General features: G+C 39.1%; 1 pseudogene; it reads right to left on the bottom strand.

The window, feature by feature from the left end:
* Positions 1-1707: 1707 nt before the first annotated feature.
* Positions 1708-2286, bottom strand: LOC110335332 (annotated as a pseudogene).
* Positions 2287-12503: the final 10217 nt, after the last annotated feature.

Raw genomic sequence — 12503 nt, 5'->3', positions numbered from 1 at the left:
AAGAAAACCAGATATACATACAGTCTGTGCAGTATAAAATGTACTGTAAGTAATTTCTACCTCTCAAAGATCCTAATATCCTTGACCCTGAAGCAAAAAAAAAAAAAAAAAATATTGTTTCTTCGGCTATCTCTTTTGTTTTATTGTATTTACACCCTGAAGCAATAATCATGTGAGTAAAATAAGAAAGTATGTACTAATCAATGTAATGATTAGATAACCTTTCAGAATTTTATTCTAAGATTATTTGAGTATAGAACATATATCACTCATTGTTTAAGATCATATTACAACATTGATATTAAAATATTCTCATCATATTTTTGTTTAGGGGAGCCTTAAAAATGTTGTGTGCCAGGACAATATGTGACAAGATGGTATTCTAACAACAGTCAATAGCTATTTTCGGTATTTACAATAAGAATTACAATCATATGGTGGGATCTTATAGGGGAAGTTTTTCGGTGTACCTCTAAGGCTAACAAATGATTTAATTCATTTTCTTTTGTTTTTGGAATTCAACAAATTTAAGTTTATTAAATATAGAAAACTGAACATTTTCCAGTAAACATCATTTACTTTCTTGCAGTATACCAGAATAATGACATTCACTGAGAAGAAGAAACTGAGCTTTTAAAGGCTGGATTTTATAAAACATCAGAGGAAGTACTGCAGACTACAGTGTTTATGATATGCTTAGGATATTCTTACTTTAGTATGAATAAAATCGCTCAGAATTGGCTAGGACTTAGCAATAATTTTTACTGTATGTATACCTTCCAGTAACTAAAACTTATACAAAGTTCCAACCATGGTAATTGTGCAATATAGCCCTTTTAAAAATGGTGGGATTGTGCTTAAATTGAGAGACAGTTGAGATTTCCTCATCTAAACAGATGGGGCTCTGTTTAGTAAGGCACACTGTGTTGGACGACTGCTTTAGTATATGAACCCAGTCACATCTCTGCATACTTCGATAGCCCTGCTTGGCCTGAGAGGATGTTATACTGCATTATGACATCCAAGGCCAAGCACTAGTTTATGGAAGTGTTAAACTGCCCAGGTGTGAACCGTTCCACTTGTGACTGAGCAGACCCCACTCATCGTGGGAAGACTACTTAATATTCTGAAAGCCACAGTGTAGCTGTAGCTGGCTCTTCAGGGAACTTAATCATGACTTTAAGGGTGAAGATGGCTGCTTGGGCAGGTTCCATCATTTGAGTCATCACAGTCAGGTGTGGTCCACTCTTGTCCAGCACTCCCAGTGCTCAGAAGGCTGAAGGGGGGATCACAAGTTAGAGGATAGCTTGGGCTATGTAGGAGACTTTATCCTGTGGGGAGGGGAAGGACAAAACACACACACACACACACACACACACACACACACACACACACACCAATCTAAGCCCTTCTACAACCTAGGGGACTAGGGGAAGGAACTTGGCATTTTAAACAAGTGTCTCTTTCCATCTCTCCTTGTCTTCCTTCTCTGAATTTGCTGTGTAACCCAGGCTACTTCAGACTCCCAAGTTCTGGGATTATAGGTTTCCATATTCAGCTAAGTGGCTTTTTCAAGTATAACAAGCCTGATTTAAAGTTTCTGAAATTATTGGCCAGTAAAAGATTTTAAATGTAGCAATGGAAAGCAATGGTGCATCATCTGGTCCAGTTGTTTGAAGTCCACTGTGTGTAGAAAGAATACATCCATCATTCAGCTTTGGTGACAGACTTCCGGTAGTGAAGTACTGTTGCTGTTAAATCCAACATGATCACAAAACGTATAAGAATTGTCAAGTCATTGGTGGTCATTAAAGTTGTTATTATTCTTGTTGCACAGGTGTAGGCAGAGAGACCCCAGGTCAGTGCACTCACAGCTCCTGATTCTTGTGCCTTCCACAAATACTGGAGCTGGACAAACTTACTGGATGCACTAAGGACTGTGCATAAGTTCATGGCCAAGTTGATGATCCATTTCTGCCAGCTGAGGATGAACCAAGAAGACACAAATATGGCCATGCAGGGAAAGGCTGGCTTCATGTTCCCATTGAAATGAAAGACGAAGAGCAGGAGAACAGTGTCTTGTGTGATGAGAATGGGGCATTCCAGGTAGGTGAGCAGTGGCATCCCCTAGTAATGCTGATAACGAAGAAAGACCAGGAACCCCTCCAGCTCCCAAAGTAAACTAGGGAGGCTGATGCCCCACGCACTGGGAACTGCCAGCTGCGCATAGATCTGCCACACGCCCAGCGTGCTCCAGTTGCAGAACCATAGCAGCCCGGCCTCCATTCTGCAATCTCAGGCATCTCATTTTCTATAACTATGAAAAACTCCAACTGCTGGTTCTTAGGCAGTAAGGGAAATAAATGAGACATACAGTGACAGAAGACATTAAAATTGGAAAACCCAGATTTAAAATAATGACAATATAGTATTTGATGTTGGTACAACAGAGAATGTTCACATCATGCAAGACTGTTCTTTAGAGGAGAAAGACATTAGACTGGATATTTTATCTTTATTAAATTTGTAAATTATCATGCAATGTAATGGGATTTGTTACTGTCTTTGCATGCATTATGTCAGTATTTTGTTCTTCGTCATCCCCACCACCTAGTACTCTCTCCTGACAACCTCTAGCTGATCATCTTCCTTACCTAAGTATGCCTCAATTCTACTTTCACTTCATGTGGTATATTTGCCTCTCCTTCCCCGTCCTTCCTCCTTGGACATTAATCTCTCCCCTCTCATGGCATGTATTACACTTTCATAAGCTACACACACACAACACGGTATTTGTGTGTGTGTGTGTGTGTGTGTGTGTGTGTGTGTGTGTGTGTGTGTATAGTGTGTGTGTATTGTATGTATGTAGATTTAAGTTTACATTCCACATAGATGACAACAAAATGTCATAGTCTGTGTATGGTTCTTATCATTTAATATAGTGATCTCCAGTTCCCTTCATTTTCTTGAAAGTTTCGTGACTTCATTTTTCTTTACATGTGAATAAAATTTCATTGTGTATATGTATCATATTCTATTCATCCCATTATCTGTTAATGAATAATAGCCAGTAGATTCCATGTCTTAACTATAGTGAATACTGCAATAGTGACTTATTATTTGCAAGTATATGGTATGTTGAACTTGAGTCTATCAAGTATTCAAACACTCATGAGTGGTGTGGCTAGGTCACATGATCTACATTTAGGTTTATTATTATTATTATTATTATTATTATTATTATTATTATTATTCTCCAGATTTTATTACCCTAATGATCCACCCTCTGACTGTTCCATATCCCATACCTCCTCCCCATGCCTCTGTCTCCATGAGGATGTCCTCAACCCATCCCACCCCACCAGACCTTTAAACTCCCTGGGGCCTCCAGTCTCTTGAGGGTTAGGTGCATCATCTCTGACTGAACCCAGACCTGGCAGTTCTCTGCTGTATATGTGTTGGGGGCCTCATATAAGCTGGTGAATGCTGCCTGGAGGGTGATCCAGTATCTGAGAGATCTTTGAGGGTCCAGGTTAATTGAAACTGCTGGTCCTCCCTACAAGGTTGCCCCCCTCCTCAGCTTCTTACAGCTTTTCCCTAAGGATATAAGGATATAAATATTTCTCAACCCATCTTTTCTCTTATTTTTACTGTTCTTTGATTATTTTGTACAATGTCTTTTGATCATAATAACACCTCATTCAGATTCTTCCAGATACACACTTATTCCCTACCTACTTAAGTTCATATCTTCATTAAAAAAAAAAAAAAAAAAGTCAGGCTGGGCAGTGGTGGAGCACGCCTTTAATCCCAGCACTTGGGAGGCAGAGGCAGGTGGATTTCTGGTCTACAGAGTGAGTTACAGGACAGCCAGGGCTACACAGAGAAACCCTGTCTCAAAAAAACGAAAAAAAAAAAAACGAAAAAAAAAGTCAAGTAAAGTTTGTTCAGCCCATACATTCTTGAATTCATGGCCTTCTGCTGGGCCCTCGTCACATCTACCAGGACAACACACTTACAGAAAACCCACTCTCCATTTCCCAGCAGCCGTCATCACCAATAGATTCTTAGCTAGGGTAGAACTTTTGCTGACTCCACAATCTATCCTGGGCTTTTGCCAAGCCTGTGTAAGTCATGCTACGCTGCCGTGACCACTATCAGTTTACATGTGCAATGGCCCTGCTGTATCCATGACACTCTTTCCTTCTAGCCATCTCCCCTCTTCGTTCCTTGCAATTTTTCTGTCTCCTCTTCCAGAATGATCTCTGGACCTTGGAGAAGGGGGACTGATCTGGATATCTGCTGAATTTGTTGCTCTTGATTTTTATGATGACAGCCATTATGACTGTGGTGAAACAGAATCAAAAAGGTGTTTTCATTTGCAATTTTCTTGAAATTCATTTGCAAGTCTGTCAAGTACTTTTTAAATATTCATTGGCCATTTCTATTCTTTCTTTTGAAAACTACCAGTTTGAGTCAATGGCTTATTTATTGTTTGGATTACTTGGTACTTTGTGTTTAAACTTCACTATTAATAATATATTCCAAATATTAATACTCTATCTAAAGTGGCAACAACATTTTCCTATTCTGTTTCTTCACTTTAGTAATTGTTTTCTGTGTATTCAGGAGAAATTTCATTTCTTTTACTTCCATTTAGGTTCTTTTTTTATGCTGTAAGAAGCCTTTTCAGAAAGGTTCTTACAGCACAAAACATATGTCGAAGCGTTTTATGTATACATTCCCTTCTGAAACACTTCTTATTCATTTGTGCAAGATAAGATATAGAGATCTACTTTAATTCTATATATAGATAGCCAGTCATCATAGAATCCCTTGATGTTTTTGAGTAGTAATATTAATTGCAGGTCTATATTGTAGAGCATTGCTTTACATGGCACTGAACAGAAGGGATGTAAGCATGACAGTAGATAAGCTCCTGGGAGAGGACTGAGTTTGCAGTCATGAGAAATGAAGGCATATGGCAGCTGTAAAAGAATCCAAAAGACTCCACAGAGAAGGGTTGTAGAAAGCAGTAGATGGTTGGATGAAGGAATATGTAAAGATGACTTCAACCAGGGATTAAGTCTGGTAAGGGGAGGGTGGTAGTGTCATAAAATGAAATGGAAAACAGAGAATAAGAAAAAAGTATCACCCTCACTTCCCAACAACACCGCTGTTCTTTCTCTTCACTAAATAAAACTGGACAGGTATCGTGTTCAATAGAAGAAATTCAAGATGCCTTAAACTAAACTAGACCTCTGTAACCTGATCCAGAGATAGGACTCCTTAACTGCTTCTAAAAATAACCCATCACTATAAGCACAGCTATCCCTAAAATAGGGCAGAAAATACCTTTGTGCTTAGAAACACGTCTTTCTTTCTCATTTTTTTTCATTTTAACATAAATTTTAACTTGTATAAAAATTTTAAAGCATGCGATTTCTGCCATGCATAGGAGGACTCTCTGAATCCTGCTTGTTTCTTCCCTTGCCTCTTATCATTGGAAGAATTTTAAAGGTTCTTATAAGGCTTAACTCCTGCAGTATCACTAGAGTGAGACACATTTATCTTTTTTCATATCATGTCTAAATGGAGATATTCAACTGAAAACTTAGATTCAACAAAAAAAAATTCTCGAAAAGCTTAGATTTCCTTTTTTTGAAAAAAAAAAAGTCATATTCCAAACCAATTCAAACATACATGCTGAAGCCCATGATTCATTTAGTACTGACCCTTACTTTGCCTCTCTCAACCTGCTTCCTGTGAAAACATAAAAGCTGATTGCCAAGGTACCCAGCTGCGATGGAGAAAAACACAAAATGACAATGGCCAGTGACAGGAATGTCAGCTAGAAATAATTATTAGTTGTAATATAGACATCAAAGTCCACATAGGGATTGAAAAAAGATTGTAGTGGCTTTTTTCATTCTTGTTCGAAAACCAATATATGGATAATCATAACCTTCATCGTCAAAAGTATCTAAACAGCAGAGGACAGGGAAACAACATAAACCTTGCTCAATTTTAATGTTGCCAGCTGAGTTGATACTCATGTCAGTAGTGAGCTAGTCCCATACAGGGCATCATTATTTTGGGGTCAAAATTCAAACATGGCCATAAGTGGATAATGAGTTTGATTTGCAAAGACTGTTCTGAGAAGCAACAGAGGCTCCATAGTGCTCATAGTAGACAATGGTAGTCAAAACTAGAAGACACCATAGAGAAGAATTTAGTTTTTCCTTTATTGTACATCTGATACATCTCTTTTATACTTCTGGTAGTGATCTCAAACATTAGTGGCTAATCCATTTCAACCTCCATCTGATACATTTCAAGTCAATGGAATAGATGCTACTATCCCTCAACCAATCAGTCATGATTCATATGTAGAACTCAGTGCCCTCATCATCATGTATGCTCATTAAGATTCAGCCAATGCATTAAAGTGAACTGAAGATTCAAGTGAGGCATGAAGATTGTCACAGCCACATTGTGGATTAAAATGGCTTTGACAATGTAAAGATAAATGAGACTATAACATCCTTTTGAAATGTACTTGACTCTTATAGTTGCAGGCTTTCCTTGTGGAAGGCAGAACCTGCTCTGTTGAGATAGCTACTTAGTAGGAAAAGACAGGGTTAGAATAAATCCATCAAGTAAGGAAAACCCCCATGCACATCCAGGATGAAATAAGCCACACATGCCAAGGTTTGGTTGTTTTGCTTTGTTTTCAAACATTTCATATTAGCTACTTTTCTCATTCCTGTGACCAAATACGTGACAATAACTAACTTACGAAAGGAATGGTTTATTTGGACTCATGGTCTGAAGGAAGTCAGTCCACCATGAACAGGAGGGCATTGCAGCAGGAACATACACAGCTAGTCGTAATCTATCCACAGTCAGGAAGTAGAGAGCAGACAAACTGTGACCAGGCTACGAAACCTCAAGTGAACTGCTGGTCATCCACTTTCTCCCTCAAGGCTGCACCTCCTGAACGTTTCACAACCTTTCAGAACAGTACCACCAGGGGTGGAACTTGTGTTCCAACCATTGAGCTTGTGAAGGATATTTCACATTCAAAGTACAACCCTTACTAAGCAAAAACCCCTGTCCTGCTCTGTAGAGATAAAGATGAGGACAAATAAAAGAAACAGAGGAGAGTCACAAGATTTTATTCAGTGAAATGCCTTTCTAGAAAGGAGGGCATCCATTCAGTCTCTGCTCCATTTTTGTCCCTGAATTTCTTTTAGACAGGAACAATTTTGGGCCGAAATTTTTGAAAGTGGATTGATGTCCTCATCCCTCCACTGAGGAACCTAACTACTGGAGATAGTCTCCTCAGGTTCCATATCCTCACTGTTGGGCATTCCAGCTAAAGTTACCCACACTGAGTCCTGGGAGCCTCTCCCTTCCCAGGTCTCTGGGACTTTCTAGAGGTTCTTCCCACCCCCAACACCCCGCAGGTGCCTATTTCCATTCATTCTTCTAGCCCTCTGTGCTTCTCTCCTTTCTGTCCCTATACCTGATCCTGCCCCCCTTTCCCTTCCCCTTCCCTTTTTCCACTCATATTCCTCCCTCTCTCTGCTTCTTATGATCATTTTGTTCCTCCTTATAAGTGAGATTGAAGCATCCTCACTTAGGCCTGCTTTCTCGTTCAACTTCTTAGGGTCTGTGGGGTGTACCATGGTTATTCTGTACTTTTCAGCTAATATACACTTATCAGTGAGTACACACTATGCATGTCTTTTTGGGACTAAGTTACCTCACTCAGGATAATATTTTCTAGTTCTATCCATTTGCCTGCAAAATTCATGATGTCTTTGTTTTTAGTAGCTGACTAGTGATTGGTCCAACTTGAGATCCATCCCATGGGTGGGAACCAAGCCCTGACACAATTATTAATGCTTTATTGTGTTTGCAGACCAGAGCCCAGCATGGTTGGCCTCTGAGAGGCTCTACCAGCAGCTGAGTGAGATAGATGCAGATACTGAGTGAGACAGATGCAGATACGCATAGGCAAGTATTGGACTGAAGTCAGGGACCCCTATGGAAGAGTTAGGGGAAGGATTAAGGAGCTGAAGGGGATGGCAACCCCATTGGAAGACCAACAGTGTCAACTAGCATGAACCCCTGGGAGATTCAGAGAATGAGGTTTGTGGTATCAGAGACCTTGCCTCAACACAGAACCAGAATTGGTTACAAGTACCCCATTCACGAGCCAAGTCTTTCCACAATGAAGTTGAAGCTTCACTGAACCCAGACAAGACCCAACAAGGAAAAAGAACACCAAGCATGGGCAAAAATGTTTGCTCAACTTCGATAAGATACAAGTATTTTATTGTATTCTAAATAAACTTAAAAACAAACTGTCTCCTTAACAAATTAACAAACACATATTAATGGTGGCTAATGACAATGACTTAGATGAAATTACAGACAAAGAATTCAAAATAATAATTATACGTGTGTTCAAATATCTCAAACAGAACACAAATGAATGCATGCATGAATTAAAAGAGCATATGAATAATCTCCTGTATGAATTCCAAACACACACACACACACACACACACACACACAAACTGAATGGAAGAAAGAAGTCAATTTATGGGATAAAAATAGAATTAAGCAAACAGAAATACTGAAATAAAGCCAAACTGAAATAATACCAGAGATGAAATTTTCAGTAAGCTAAAGGAGAGGCTTGGCAGAAAGCCTTACCTACAGAACAGGCCATATGGAGATAGAATGCCAGGGCTCAAGCAGAAAGTAGAGGAATTAGATCATCCAGCTAAAGTCTATTTAACTTTTTAAAAAATATATAAATGGAACAAATGTAGTCTGAAGGACACTGTGAAAAGACCTAATTTACAAAGATGAGCAAAGGTATTCTATGAACTAGGAGAGAAGCAGAAGCTGTTATTCTGATATCTAATAAAATAGACTTCAAACTGACCTTCAGAAGAAATAACAAAGTCATTTCATACTGGTTAAGAGAAGAATCCATCAAGACAATACCACCAGTGTAAACATGTATGCCTCAAGAATAGGTGTGCCCTGTCTCAGAAAATAAATACTATTAGGTTTAAAGTCAGAGAGTAACACCAACACCTTAATATTAGACAGGACATCCAGGCAAAATAAAGACTAGAAAAACGTCTGAGCTAAATGATACTGTAAGACTTTCGTGGGGAGCCCTCTGGACTTTAGTCTCGAGAAGGTGATGCCCAAAAACCACGAATAAGTCATCTTGATGTAAAAATACGAGGTAGTTTAATGGTGGAGCTCCAGGCCGATGTGTACCTCACCCAGGAGGTAGAGGCACCTACCACGAGGCTGGAAAGCTAGGGGTTTTTATAGGGGGGAGGGGGAGGGGCTAGCAAGAATTGGCGTGGTTACACATGATTGGCTCATTTAAACGTACACATTTGAACAATGGTATGTGCAAGTCAGGAATGCTAGGAGACCTGAGGGGTGGGTCAGTGGAACATTTGGTTCAGTCCCAGGAATATTCCAACAATGGCCTGCCTGGGCATGCCCAGGCCTGTCTCACTGTGCTCTCTGCCTCAGGCTTCCAAGCTTACAAACAACTATTTCTCTGGACATAAGTTGCATGAATCCCAGGCCTTTAATTTCATTTTAAATTTCACTTCCCTTCAATACCATATGTAAATGCAACCAACAGACATCTACAAAACATTCAGCATAAATACTACAGGGGGGAAAAAATCTATTCAGAATTCCATGGGACATACTCTAAAACTGACCTCACACTAAAGCACAGAAGTAGCTTCATCAAATCTAATGGAACTAAACTACCTCCTCGTATTCTATCTGACCACAGTGGTATAAATCTAGGAATCAACAGTGAGAGAAATTATAAGAACTACGCAAACTCATGGAAATGAAATGACATTGCCATCAAACAATAAGTGGGTTGTATCACTCCTTCCAATGACCCAGGAAAAAAAATGCTAAAAGAATGTGAGAGCAACAAGGTCAGAAGAAGGGCTGCAAAATTCTTTCTATATGATTCTGCAAAGCCATTGCAAACATGCTCTCATAACAGAGTCAGTGCCTTCACTAGGCCTGCACAAGCCTTGGCCCATCAACAGCCAATCAGCTATGGGCCATGAGGCTACACCCCTCCCTACCAACCTATTGGCAACTGATGAGGAAGGGATAGTCATTCTCTTGGTTATCAGTGACTCCACTGGATTAGAGTGAATGGGTCCAATCCCTTGGCCTCATGGAGGGTCCTGGTTAAAATTAGTGGATCACAAAACAAAAGAGGAATGTGTGAATGTGGGAAATGCAACAGTGGAGAGCAAAGAAGATGACAGGAAAGAGGGAAACAAAAAGGCAGGAGCAGAATGTGCTGTATGGCTTGGTGAAGTATATGTTCCTTAGCCTATAAATACCTAAATACATAAAGCTGATGTTCTTTGTATCTAAAAGAAACAAAATAAACAAATAAATTAGATTAAATCTTGTTTCAAAAAGTTTCAAATCTATGAAAATTTATTTGTTGTACATGGAAAACTAATATGTTTTAGCAGATGCCGTGTGTGTTCTTTTAAATCTACCACAATAGAATTCAGTAATTTTTAAAACAATGAACATATTTAACATTGATTAAAATAAAATGGAAGGAAACTCCTGAGAGGCTAGATATACCCACTGTTGTAAGATAAGGGATTTAGGGTCCTTCTTTCAGTGTATCAAAGAGAATTCAGAACAATATCTTTAGTGCTGTCTACCAAGGGCAAGTCATAACAGTTTAAATGAGTTCTCCCCTTAAGATTCTGCAGCAAAGTGGACCATGGCTGTGGTCTTTTTGTGGGTGAAAGTCTACTTGCAGACCAGACTCTGTGTAAGGTCCTCAAGGAATGCTAGAGCTCTGTGTTACCAAGAAAGACCAGCAATTTATCAACATTCACTCCTGTCTCAGCAGTATCTGAAATACTAGAGGAGCCCACACCTGTTTAGTTTAAGATCAATTTTCTTCAGCCCCAAATAAAAGACTAAATGTCTACCCTGTTCTAAGGTCCTTACATATTAAAATTCCACATTGCTTGTATTATACCACTCACTGATGGGTGGACAAAGCTTTGATAGGGACTAACCACATGGCTGCAAAACAAAATCCAGCCCCATGGTACAGGACTAAACAGTGCAAACCAGTACAGATACATCATAGATGCTACAATTCCAAGATATTGACTGGGTCAATGCCACCTTTCTACCCAATATGCCCTCCTTCTCAGCACCTTTTATTTTTGTCCCCAAGTAATAAGAATTTTTATTGTTAATGATATCTTACAATTTTATAATCAGGGAACAAGAAATGTACCTAGAACTGGAGAGATGAAGATCATATGTCAGATTCATTACTGATACAATGCTGTACTTATTGGCACAGTTTTCATGTACAACCAATGGGCTTGATGATCTATTATGAACTTAATCCGGTCACCAGTTCCCTCTTTGAGCATTTGAAATTCTCAACTAAATTCTGCATAGTAGAAAATAGATTGGATGCTGTCTTTTTATTAGCAGGAATATCTCCAGAAGAAAAGTCAAAATAGAATATTTCAACAATCAATTAAATATAGCTGTTTCATTGCTAAGGATGGAGATGGACTTTCAAAGTTCAATATGTTGCTATAATGAACACCTTCTGCATGCAGACTTGAAGGCAAAGCCGGGAAAATTTCACCATTTAATAGCTAGTAGTTCCCTGGATCGATTTAGATTGTTCCTAAGGAAAATGTCAATAATAAAGATAAAGCTATGCTAATTACTCAATATCTTCTTTAATGTAGTATAGAGAGACATAAAGAAATAGGAAAATGCCTTCATATTCACTGGATTGGTTATTAATTCAAGTATGCAAGCAAATGGACTGAAAGTAAACATCATAGAAAGCATTCTGAAATGTCTCTGTTGAGAAGAGGGCACAAACAACCAATGTCATATAACACATCTTGTTCTCTCCCCAGTTATTAGCAACAGTCATGGCCTAAGAGAAGTTAGAGTTACAACTTTTAAGGAAATATGGTAAACAGAACAATTAAGAAATGGGAGAAACCCAGATTCCCCAGAGCCCCAAAGGACTAAATCACCAACCAAAGAATACACATGGAGGGACCCATGGCTCCAGCTGCATATATAGCAGAGGATGGCCTTATCTAGCATCATTGGGAAGGGAGACCCTTGGTCCTGGGAAGGCTCAAAGCCCCAGCATAGGGGAATGCTAAGGCAGAAAGGTAGGAATTGGGGGAGCACCCTCATAAAAGCAGGAAGAAGGGGGATGGATGGGGGGGTTGTGGAGGGGAGGCCAGGAATGGAGATGACATTTGAAATGTAAATAAATAAAATAACCAATAAAGTTTTTTTTAAGTGCAAAAGAAAGAAAGAAAGAAAGAAAGAAAGAAAGAAAGAAAGAAAGAAAGAAAGAAAGAAAGAAAGAAAGAAAGGAAGGAAGGAAGGAAGGA

This window comes from Mus pahari, chromosome 17 (genome assembly GCF_900095145.1).
Source record: "Mus pahari chromosome 17, PAHARI_EIJ_v1.1, whole genome shotgun sequence".
Taxonomy (NCBI): Eukaryota; Metazoa; Chordata; class Mammalia; order Rodentia; family Muridae; genus Mus; species Mus pahari.
Note: the sequence above shows the minus strand (reverse complement) of the source record. Positions and strands in the feature narration are given on the sequence as shown.